Below are 13,156 nucleotides of genomic sequence, written 5' to 3' on the forward strand. Positions count from 1 at the left end.
TGTAAACTAGAGGACGTTCACCAAAAGCTTCTTCTCGAAAAGTGTGCTGACTAAAAGGTCTGGCAGGTGGGACAAGCTGTACATATTTTGGAGGCAATTGTAGTTATTCCAAGTGCTATCCATACTCTTTTAACAGAGTCTACAATGCCTTGGGTGCCAAAATGACCGTTTATGGATGGAATGACAAATTTGGTTATAGAAAGCCCTAGGGAGCAGGGGCTTGCCTTCAGATGACACCCATACTCCATTTATCTATTTTGCTTTAAATCTCTGCTTCTATTTTCCCACTTCCTTGTCATTATAGGAAAGGGATAGATCCAAATTATCAGTAATTGTTACTGGCATAATTAACTCAGGTCCTTCTAAGGCTGCTAGTTTGGCTGCAGCATCTGCTCGATCATTTCCCCTGGAGACAGTGTCAGTGCCACCTGTGTGTGCAGAGCAGTGAACAACAGCTATGGCTTCAGGGAGTTGGATGGTAGAAAGAAGTTCAATGATAAAGTCTGCATTGGCAATACACTTTCCAGCTGATGTTAAGAATCCCCTTTGAAGTCATAACATGCCGACAGTATGACATATGCCAAATGCATAACGGGAGTCTGTGTAAATTGTGACCCTTTTGTTCTGGGCAATGATACAAGCCTGTTTTAAAGCTGTGAGTTCTGAACCTTCTGCACTCATGTGTGAGGGTAAAGAAGCTGACCATAGAGTATCCAATTCTGTAACTACTGTAGCTCCTGTATAGCACACACCCTCTCTCCTAAAAGAAGAACCATCTGTAAATAATATTAAATCAGGATTATCCAAAGGGGTGTCCAGTAAATCACTACGAGGTTTATCAATATTGGACACCAAAGATGTACAATCATGTAAAGGTTCTCCAGAAATTGAAAAGTCAGGGAGCAAGGTCGGAGGATTAAGAGCTCCACAGCTTTTTAATGTGATATGTTCATTATTCAATGGGTTATCTCATATCTCGTAATCCTTTGATCAGTAAATGCCTGAGTTCTATGTCTTAATAACAATTCCTCTACCTCGTGGGGGCACATTATGGTCAGAGGGCATCCTAGTACCAAATCAGCAGATTTCGTCACTAATAAAGCTGTGGGAGATACTTCTCTAAGGCATGGGTGCTCCTGCAGCTACTGGGTCCAGCTGGGCTGAATAATAGGCTACTAGTTATTGATCAGGTCCCAAAAGTTGAGTTAGAACACCTGAGGCTACTCCTTTCCTTTCATGGACATATAAAGTAAATGGTTTGTCATAATTTGGGATACTGAGAGCAGGGGCAGACAGGATAGCATGTTTTAAATTTGAAAGAGTTGTTCTGTGTTCCTTTTCCAATTTAAGTGGTTCAGGGACTGTGTTTTTTGTGAGTGCTACAAGAGACTTAGTGATTTCTCCATAGCAGGGGATCCACTGCCGACAAAATCCTGTTGCTCCAAGTATTGCCCTCAATTGTTTTTTAGTGGTAGGATCACTTAAGTTTTGGATACTTTCAATACATTGTGGAGAAATTAAACGGGACCCAGCAGTTAAAATAAATCCTAAATATTGCACTTTTGGGTAACACCACTGAAACTTTTCTTTTGAGATTTTGTGGCCTCTTTTATGTAATTCTAAAAGAAGATGTTTATTATCTTCTTGACATGATTTGGCATTTGGTGAGGCCAAGAGTAAATCATCTACATATTTAATTAACTTGCTGTTTTTAAATATAATATTGTCTATGTCTTGGCTCAAAATCTGTGCAAAAAGGGTCGGGCTTTCGACATACCATTGGGGCAAACGTGCCAATGTCCTCTAAGAACCTTTCCAGGTGAAAGCAAAGATATATCAGGAGTCCTCATGTATAGGTATGGAAAAGAAGGCTGAGCACAAGTCTATTACTGTAAAGTAAGTAGCTGTGCTAGGAATAGAAGAAATTCTAGTATTTATATTGGAGACTACAGGGTGTCTCTTTATAACATGATTGTTCACTGCCCTCAAGTCCTGGACAAATAGATAGAGATGCTTGCCATCAGGCCCCAATTTTGGCTTTTTAAGTGGCAGGATTGGAGTATTGTATTGAGATTTACAGGGAATTGTGATGCCTTCTTCAATTAGTGAATTTAGCATTGGGGTAATGCCCTCTATTGCCTCCTTTGAGAGAGGATACTGAGGAATGGAAGGAGGTGGGCTAGATTTTGATTTAATTTGGACAGGGACAGCTGATTTAAGTATGCCAACATCAGAAGGTGATGTGGCCCAGAGAGACTTAGGTATATCTGTTGGGATTTCAAAGGTGGGAGACCCCTGTATCTCATGACTATCTGAAAGGAGTACAGGGAGCAAAGTTAAGGATTCCTCAGGCAATTCCAGGGACATAGAGCCATCTGGAGAGCAATTTATTGTGGCTCTAAGCTTGCATAACAGATCTCTCCCCAGCAGGTTTATAAGGGAGCCAGGCATCAATAGGAAGGAGTGCTCCACATTTAGGGGCCTTATGGCTACTGTTCTAGGGGAGAGCTTTGGTACCTTTTGGGGTTTTCCTGATACCCCCACTACACTTATTGCTCTTATGGAATTGCAATATGTGTCTGGTGTACTCTTTAATACAGATCTGGAAGCTCCAGTGTCCACAAGACAGTCATAATAGGCATTACCAACCTTTAATGTTACATAAGGCTCGTCAGTATGGGGGGGCAGTGGATGGGGACAACAGGCAGTAAGGCATCAGGGTCTAGAAAATAAAAGGTTGTATCCTTTGATCCCTGTGCCTCAATCCCCCCTATTCACCTTCATAATCTTTGGGTGGGCCCATGGGCTCCTCCTTGAGGGGCAGTAGCACCCTGGATGGTTTGGGGCCAAGCTCCACTCAAGATATACTGCTCTGGAGTCATTTGGTATATGTTATCAATTGCTTCATCCATATACCCTGATCTATTACTAGTCCTAAAGTCATGATCCCTGAAATCATTGTTTCCATAATCATTATTATTTCTATAATTTCTATAATCATTATCTCTATAATTTTTAAAATCATTATTTCTATAATTGTTATTATTTCTATAATTATAATTTTTTCTAAAATTGTAATTTTTGAAGTTATTATTTCTAGATGCCTGATTCCAAATCCCACAGTTCATCATTATATGACCCCTTCTCCCACAAAATTGGCACAGAAGGGGCTGAAATTTACATTCATGGAGAGGGGCAATTGCCATTGGTTTAGTAGCAGACTCTTGTAGTCGTTTTTCAGCTCTATCTCTTACAATAGAGTCAGTCAAGGAGTCTAGTCTCTTATTAAACATGTCCATATTCTTTTTAAATATGTCCAATAAACTATTACTCTCTTCCTGTTTCTCTTTATGGTTGTTAAAGACATAAACAGCAATTCTCCTTAACTCATTAAGGTCCATTTCGGGCCTTGTAGGGCAATTTGTTTTAAAATGATTTACAATCTCTTTACGAGAGTTATGGACAAATTGTTCCTTTATTTGCCTTACATCCTTTTCAACAGAAAGGTCAAGTTCCATGTATCTATTTCCCATTTCAATGAGCCTTTCCATGAATTGGGAGGGTGTCTCATCATCAGATAGTGTAATGTTTTTAAATTTGGGCCAGGCCTGAGGTTTCTCAGCACATGCTCACATTGCTCTTAGAAGGGCACCCCTAGCAAGACCTACGTCTGAGTAGTCTTTGCAATCATTATACTGACAGTTAGGATCCTCAGATGGTCAGAGTACTGCATTATGTCCTCGGGGTTTGTTAGCATGGGCGAGAATTTTAGTCCTCTTCCTTTCCGTTAGGAAAGTCCAGAGCAATTTGTCTGTGTCTTTATACGTGGGCTCATAATCATAGAAAATATCCTCAAATTTTTTTATTACTGTTAAAGGTTCTTCCGTGAAAGATGGGCAATTTCCTTTGAAATCTTTTATGTCCTGGTTCATGAAAGGCTTATATTATTTCAATGTGACCACATCCCCATTGGGTGCTATTGTGGACACTTCCCGTAAGGGAAAAAGGCTTGCACAGGAATCATTTACTGACTGTGGGTAGGCCATGTTAGCCAGGAGTTGCAGAGCATGAGAAAATTGGTTTAGAGTGTGAGAAAAGTATTTCTGAACCTGAGATATAGTAGAGGGACCTGGTATTCCTATGTTAGATGAAACAGGTATGCAAAAATCAGTCCTGTTTTGGGAAGAATCCTCTTCTGTCATTTTAGCTTGTAAGTGATATACTATCTGGTTCATTTGAACTTGCATATTGGCGTGCATTCTCCTCATTTGTGACCATACAACCAAGAATAAAAAGAAACCTACAAGCCACATAGAAACAAGGAGGTAATCAGGAACTCTATCAGTTCTTAATTGTTCAAAAACTGCAAAGGTTTCTTGTAGGGTGGCATTTATACTGCTGAATATTATGATAATGAAAAAAAAACAGATTAAAGGGAAGTGGAAAACAGAATAAGTTTTAATGTATATATTTATTTGTTTATTTAATTTGGGGTTAGGGGCAAACTAAAGGGTATTGTATATTATTATTATTATTTTTAATGGTTTTGTTTGAAGAAATTAATCATAATTTATTCATATATATTAAATATCATAATTTGTTTATAGTATATAGTTTGTAATTATATTAAATTTGTAAAAAAATTTTATATTAATTTAAATTTTTTTAATTATAAAGAACTTTAATGCCTTTATTTATTTATATACTTATTTGGTGTTGTTGTGCAGCAGGAAGAAGGGGGTAGAAAACATAGAAAAGGGGAAAAAATATTTTTTTAATTTTTTTTTCTATTGACCTCTAGTGGCCAAATGGTCACACTACAGTAGAGAAGGGTAGGAGTGGCAAGCAAGAGGAGTGACTATGTTTGCCAGAAACCAAAATGGAGGATATGGCTACAAAACAGGGCAGATTTGCTCTAAAGCTTTCACAGCCAGAAACTGGGGGTTGAAGTGATTATCTTGCTTATTTTTAAACCCCAGTTGGGCAGGGAAGCCAGAAAGCAGGCTGGGGTGGATGAAAAAAGGTTAGGACCTCCCCACACCAAGGCAAAAACCCCAGTAGAGGTTAGGGGTGTTTGCAAGATAAAAGGGGCTAGAGGCCACACGGCGTTTTGAAGCTTACCAATCACAGGAGGCAGGTTAGCTGGAGAGTCTCAAAATGGTCCGATTCGTAGTAGCAGGAAACCACAATAGTAAATAAAGCAGCTTAAGTCTGGTGCTGGCTGCAGCTTGGGGCTGAAAACAGTGGTAGGTTTTAAAAAACCCCGTTCTGCCAGGCAGTCAAGGGGCAGGAAAAGCACTTGGGAGGCACCGGGAGGCTGCAGAGGTCTGAGGAACCAGCACAAGGGTGGAGTGGGTGAGGAAGGCGTGTGAAAGATGCCTGGGTGGGAAAATGCACAGATTGGGGAAAAAAATTGGGAGGCAACCGCTCAGCAAAAGCCGCAGAAAGCTCTCCCGCAAGGGGAGGGGTTGTGGAGGCACAGCTGGGAACTATTTTTTTACAAGGAGTTCGAAAGTCCCTTCATTTAAGTTGCCAACTGTAAAGATTGAAATTAATATTCAATGCCTCCAAAGTATGATATTTATAAGGATTTTTATTTAAAGCCCCGGGGAAGAAGCCTAACTCACCCTTCACCACTGTCCCTTCTCTCCAAAAAACCCCAATACCACGACCACCATGACCATATCAAAAACAGCCCGCAAAACCCACAACCCATAGGAAAAGGCTAAAGGAATTAAGGGTATGGTGAAAAGGAGTTCGGGTAATGTAGTTTTAACACACAACCAATAGGAAAAGGCTTAAGGAATTATGGGTAATGTAATTTTAAAGGGGGTACAAAGTATTTTCAACTTTACAGCTGAATTATTTCTTTTAGTATATAGTCAAATTTCTATTAATTCCTGCTTTTTCAGGAAGACTAATGATTCTCAAATTATCACTTCTAGACCTGCTTTCTTGATCTGTCAATTTCTCAGTGAAATATTTCATGTTTCCTTCTATTTTATCACTCTTTTGACTTTGCTTTATTTGTTTTTGTTGTCTTGAGAGATCATTGGCTTCTACTTGCCCAATTCTTGTCTTTAGAGATTGGTTTTCTGCTATATTCTTTTGATTTTCCTTTTTGATTTGGTCGATCCTGTTTTCTAGCTATTTGATTTTGGTCTCCAATTTGCTTATTAATTCTTTTGATTTTGGGAAATCTTTTTGTAATTGCCCAATTCTATCCTTTAAAGATTGGTTTTTGGATATAATCTTTTGGTTCTTCAAGGCTTCCAGCTAGTCATTTCTGGTCTTCAATTTGCTTATCAATTCATTTTATTCCTGAGCCTCACTTTCTAATTATGAAATTCTGCCTTTTAAACTGTTATTTTCTTGCCAGTTCTCTACCATCTTTCTCATAACCTCAGATTTGAACTCTTCAATAGTTTGTGACCAGTTTTCATTTTTTTGGGAAGGTTTGTATATGATTACTTGTTTGTCCTCCTCTGCTGTTTGCTCTGTTGTCTGAATTTTTTCTGTGTAAAAGTTGTCGAGTATTAAAGATTTATTTTTGATCTTTCTCTTCTGGGGTTCTTGTCTCTGGCTTGCCATTGTGAGCTCCATGCCCTCTTAGATTTATCCACACACCCAGGGTCTGTCTGCACTCTTTAAGCTCCTGAGGTCTCAGGTCTAGTTGTTCTCAGGGTCAAGCCTCCTGGTTGTCCCCTTGCTTGTTCCTCTGCCTGAAGCTCCTTTAACAGTCTCAGGGCACTGCTTCCACAGTCATGTACCCCTCTGCACTGGGTCCCCACCCACGGTCTGTGCCTGTGCTCAGAATCCGCATCTGCAGCTGCATCTGTGCCTCTGCTCAGAGTCTGTGTTCAATGTCCGTGAGTTCTTTAGCCTCTTGGGGTCTTAAGTCTTGCTGCTCTCAGGAACAGGCCTTGGTGACCACAGGTAAATTCCAGTCACTTAATGGGTACCCCAACTTGCTCTAACTCTTGAGCGCTGGCTTTGGCCCTTCAATGCTGCACCCTATTGTGGGGTCCCTTTACTCATCTGGATTTGTTTTTATGTCCCCTTGAGGAGTCCTATATGTTTCAGTTAGGAGAGGTTAAGCAGCTACTTTTTACTCTGTCACCATCTTAACCTAGAAAGCCTCTAACCCATTTTTTAACTTAATAAATAATTATGAATTAAGATATGCTCTCCAGAGAATTTTAATTATAACAAGAGCTAAATGTTCTCACAATTGCACAACTGCCAATAGACACCTGCTTTGGATAACTTGATGTACCCTATTCCTCTTTCACATGTTTCTTCTGTCCAGTGAAACTTTTAGAAACTATATAAGCATTTCCAGGACTGGAATATAAGAAGTGAAGGGTCAGAGTTCCATTGCCCTTGATGTTGATATGAATTACAAATATATATTATAGATATATATATCATATATACACACTTATATATATGTATACACAAATTTATTTTTATCTTGATTCAGTATCTTCCATTTTTATTCTTATTTCATAGTATAGTAATTTCATCTATTTATTCATTTAATTTATTTATTTTTAAATCCTTACCTTCCATCTTAGAATCAATACTGTGCATTTGTTCTAAGGCAGAAGAGCAGTAAGGGCTAGACAGTAGGGGATAAGTGACTTGCTTAGGGTCTATGTAATTAGAATCTATTCCCCTTGACTCCAGTTCCCAATATCCCACTTTCCTTCTCATGTTATGTGCTAAGATAGAGAGGATATGTATTTTGTATAGTCCTGCCTCTAGCTCTCTTCCTCTGATTGTGTTTTGTGGAGGTGGTGTGAAGTGAGGGGCAGGAGAGTTTTACTCATGTGGTTTTGTAATGTAGAAGATGGCAGGATGGAATTCCTGCAAAATACAGGGTCAAGCCTTACCCAGAATTCCAGGGGACCCCCCTGGACCCTTTGGGTGAGGGGGCAGTTGAGAGGGAGTTAAACAATTGCTTTCTGGGTGTTGAGGTGAACAGATCTTTCTGCTTGCTGCTCCTGATTTGGGGGTCCACCTGGGAGGCCATAGTGGCAAAAGCAATTGTTTCAAATCAGGAGTTGCCTGTCTGGTAGGGTTAGACCTTTCTAGCATCAATATAACAATTATTTAGTTATATAGACATTAGAAGTAATTACTATTAGCTTAGGAAGCAAGTTAGCTAAGGGTCTGCCACTCCCTCCTGGGGGGGAGGGGCAGCTTCAACCTGAAAATTCAGGGCTTCCCAATTATTATTCAAATCCTAATTACCCGCTCTTGTCTTCCCCTTACTTCTTTTATCAATATAAGCTTTATCTATAATATCTGTGCCTGGGAATTTTTTAAGGATACTCACTGCGGCCATTGGCTTGATTATTATCAGTTGCCAGCCTAAGAAGACAAGTCCCATCTCAGTCCTCAACATTAGGAAAACTAGCTACTACTTAGTCCTCCATCTGACCTGTGAGGAATATAAGTTAGAGAAAGGGATTATCATTAAAGATTAGCTTCTGCTGAATCTTGCTTGTAGATACGCAGCCCTGTCTCCATCATCAAATGAAACCAACTGCTTGGGGGGAGGGGTTTGAGAGAAAGGAGTACCTAAACCCCTCCCTACTCACTCTAGCCTGTCTGTGTGGGAGGAGAGTGTCCTGCAGATATCTAGCCCAGGCCAAACTATCAGCTTCCCAACATTTCTGATATTACAAACATAACAGGTTTACTTTTTGTTAGATAATTAGGCTTGAAGTTCTATTTCTTTTAGTTTATTCTCTTTCTACTTCAAGAGATTATTATTAAACTTTAAAAATATAATAATTGGAGTTTTGGACATTAATTTAAATCTCATATTTTTGATGAAATGAATTTAGGACCCTAACTCCTTTCTAAATGAGTAGATTAAAACCATTTTTCTCTCCTGCCATGGCCTTTTTGTCCATCTGCTTTGCTTTTCCTTGAGGTACTAAGCCTGGGGCTCTTTGCTGAAATGTATAAGGTACTTCCCGCTGCATCCTTCCTGTGCCGATCTGCCTGCACTCATCTGCTTCTGCCAGCATTCTTCAATGCTGCCCCGGAGCACTACAGATTCCCTCTGTGTGGAAGGAGAGAAGCTAAGTAGATGGCCCTCTGCTGGGCCTGGGAACACTCCTTCCTCCTCCACTGCATGTTGGTCTCAATTGTGTGGTAGCTAAGGACTGAAAGAACTTTTGAGAATAGTAGCTCAGTATGTGAGCATGAATTCCTAGGCCCCTTTTATGTAGCCTAGGCCTATTTACTCCCACACCCTTTAATCCCCCAGATCAATTTTGAACTAACCCACAAGGGCTTCTGTGCTCCTGGCTGTGAGAGCCTTTTCATTTAGCTAAATCTTTTCAGCTGCCCTCCATTTTGTAAGCTACCTAAAAGGGAGGTATCTAAGAATAGAACTTAAAATCAGGCTGGCAATGAGAGATCAGTTTTCCCTAAATTTGAAGAAGCTAATATTCCCAGAGAATTTTCCTGAGTTAAACTATTTATTTAACATTTCCAAATGGTTTAATTTAGGCCTGTTCCTGGGAGGAATCTTTTTCATAGCATATTTTCTCCTCAAGAAAAATCAACACAAGGTTATTTGATTAAACTGAAGACTCAAATAGATAGCACTGAGAAATACTTAAATAATTTTAAAATCCAGAAGGAAGATTCCCCTCCATTCAAACCTGCCCGGCTGATGCCTCAAGTTGATTTCCTCTTCTCTTGTCTTGTTTAGCTTTTGGAAGCCCATGGCGTGACATCCTCCCCTCTTGCTTGACTTCTCCATATTTCTCACCTGCCACCTCCCTTTCCTCCCACAGAGCCTCAGAACTTTCCTGTCACCACTTCCATCCCTGTAAGATCTCCCTTTGCCCTGCCCCCTGCCTTGTCTGAGTCCCTCTCTACTCTACCCACCCCTTCCCCTACCCCAAAACCTCACCCCATTTCTCCCACCCTGCTTCCCCATCCTCAGACCAACCCCTCCCTCTTAGTTCACCTACTCCTCCCTATTCCCTCACCTGTTCCAGAGGAAGCCAAACATCTACCCAAGGGACAGAAATCACAAATAATTCAGTTAAATGTCTATTCCTCTTAAAAGAGGTACCCAACTTCAATAAAATTGGAGATGTGGTGTCCTTAAGACACTATACACCCTTCACCCACCGTAGATTTTGAGAGAGAATCAAGCAAAACACTCCTTCCTTTGAAGATGAGCATATTGTAGTTATTAAAAACCTGGAAAATGTCTGTCATGCTTTTGATCTTGCATGGAAAGACATGGAAAATTTGCTCTAAGCCTTCTTGATAGAAAGAGAGAAATGAAATCATCTCTCATATTAATGTGGGCCAAGGAAGGAGTGCAATTCATTGGCACCAGCAGGATCCTAAATCGAATTTGAATACAGGGGAAGGTTATTTAAAAGTAAGCCAGACTAGAGAGGCATTACAGCAATGAGAGCTTGCAATGATAGGCCTAGTACATGGACAAAGTTTAAAAACATAAAGAAAAAACTAGAGGAAAGTTCATCCCATGTTATGGATAGTCTTATTGGGCTGGCAGGTATATATATATATATATCTGAATCTTTCCAGAGAAAGGGATGTTAGAAAAATGTGTAGACAATTTGTTAAAAATTGTTGTAAAGTGGTTAGAGATTATTTTAAGACTACCTGCCTGAGTTGGAACTCTATGGATCTTGAGGAATTGGGTAGCAGTCTATGTTTCTAAGGGCTATGAAAAGAAAGATGAGGAGAACAGTGACTTAGTGGAGGACTTAAGGAAAGAAATAAAACTTTTAAAGGAGGAAATGAAAAAAGAAAAAGAAAATCATGTATTGGCCATAGTCCTTTTGCAGGAATCTACAAATCAATCATTAATGTGTTAGTTCTGTGAAAAAAAAAGTATCACATGATGATGAATTGTAGGAAGTGGAATCAGGTAAATAGAAATAATAACAACTTTAGAAGTAATAAAAATTACAGAAATAATACTCCAAATGAGACAAATGATAATACACACCAAAATACCCAACAACAATACATACAAAGTGGAACTCTTTGATTCTATAATCAGGATGCAAATGCCCCTCACTGTGGGGGGATCCAAGAGGAATACCCAAGGATGTTTATGAAGGTGTCAGGGGGAGATAAAGGCTCTGGAATCAGAGAGCAAAACCTTTGATTATTTAGAATCTGATGTATTAATATTATTCCTATCCTTTAGCGCTCCCACCCACATAGTAACAAATGTCATGCAACCCTAAAAGTTGGAAATACATATTATGATTGCCTCTTAGACACTGGAGCATCCATATAAGTATTGGTAATTAAATCTGATGCTGAATGTGATTCTTTTGGATCACTAAATGCATTGGGGATATTAGGGCCACCTGTAAAAGTCCCAAAGCTTTCACTTTGAATATTGCCTGTGGAAACCCTATCAGTAGAACATTCTTCTCTTTTACTACCTGATTCCCCTATAAATTTGTTAGTGAAAGACCTATTATGTAAAATTAGACCCACAATAACATGCTGTCAAGTTGACACTATGACACTAGAATTGGCTGAGGAATCTTTAAATTTTCTCCCTTTACTTTTCTCAGATAGATCAAGAAATTGCCCACCTTTGAAATCCCAGCTAAAATATCTGAGTCTCTTTAGGCCACATCATTTTCAGCTATTGGCCTACTTAAATCAGCTATTGCTATTCAAATCAAAACAAAAGGGGGTCCACCTCTTTCTATTCTTCATTATCCTCTATCAAAAGAGGTAATTGAGGGAATTACCCCAGTGATAGGTTCATTAATTGAAACAAGGAATAATAATTCCATGCAAATCTGAATATAATACAAACATTCTACCTGTAAGAAAGCCAAAATTAGGCCTTTATAGGAAAACTATTTCGTCCAGGATTTGTCCAGGATTTAAGGGCTGTAAATAATCATGTCATTAAGAGACATCCTGTGGTCCCAACCCAATCACAATTATCTCCTATATTCCCAGAACAACCAAATGCTATACTCTGGTGGATTTGTACTTGGCATTTTTCTCAATCCATTCATGAAAATTCAAGAAATATATTTGCCTTCACCTGGAAAGTTTACAAGTGGTTATAGTTTAGGTTATCACATGGGTTCATGGAAATTTCCACCCTGTTTTCATAGATATTGATATAATATTTGAAAAGAATTATATTTAAGAAAACCTATTTAATACAGTTTGTAGATGACTTGCTCTTGGACTCACCAAATGCCACAGAATGCCAAGAAGATAGGAAATATGTACTTTTAGAACTACATAAAAGAGGCCACAATATCTCTAAGGCAAAGGTTCAGTTGTGTCTTTCCATAGAAGAATAGTTTAGGTTCATTTTTGAACACAGAATAGTATACTTGTCAGATCTATGGGAAAGGAAAGATTTTAAAACCAAGCAAGAGTTAGAGAAAATTACAAAATGTAAATTAAATAGTTTTAATTATATTAAACTAAAAAACTTTTGTACAAACAAAAACAATGTAGTCAGGATCAGAAGGGAAACAACAAATTGGGAAAAAATCTTTATAACAAAAAACTCTGAAAGGGGTCTAATTACTCAAATATACAAGGAGTTAAAGCAATTGTATAAAAAATCAAGCCATTCCCCAATTGATAAATGGGCAAGAGACATGAATAGGCAATTTTCAGGTAAAGAAATCAAAAGTATCAATAAGTACATGAGAAAGTGTTCTAAATCTCTAATAATTAGAGAAATGCAAATCAAAACAACTCTGAGGTATCACCTCACACCTAGCAGATTGGTTAAAATGAAAGAAGGGGAGAGTAATGAATGCTGAAGGAGATGTGGCAAAATTGGGATATTAACACATTGCTGGTGGAGTTGTGAACTGATCATTCTGGATGGCAATTTGGAATCATGCTCAAAGGGCTATAAAAAGATGCCTGCCCTTTCATCCAGCCATACCATTGTTGGGTTTGTACCCCAAAGAGATCATAAATAAACAGACTTGTATGAAAATATTTATAGCTGCGCTTTTTGTGGTGGCTGGAAAAGGAGGGTATGTCCTTTAATTGGGGAATGGCTGAACAAATTGTGGTATATGCTGGTGATGGAATATTATTGTGCTCAAAGGAATAATAAACTATAGGAATTCTATGTGAA

General features: G+C 38.8%; 1 pseudogene; it reads right to left on the reverse strand.

The window, feature by feature from the left end:
* LOC123233448 overlaps positions 1 to 9,748 on the reverse strand; it is a 52,512-nt pseudogene extending 42,764 nt beyond the window's left edge.
* Positions 9,749 to 13,156: the final 3,408 nt, after the last annotated feature.

This window comes from Gracilinanus agilis, chromosome 2, assembly GCF_016433145.1.
Source record: "Gracilinanus agilis isolate LMUSP501 chromosome 2, AgileGrace, whole genome shotgun sequence".
NCBI lineage: Eukaryota > Metazoa > Chordata > Mammalia > Didelphimorphia > Didelphidae > Gracilinanus > Gracilinanus agilis.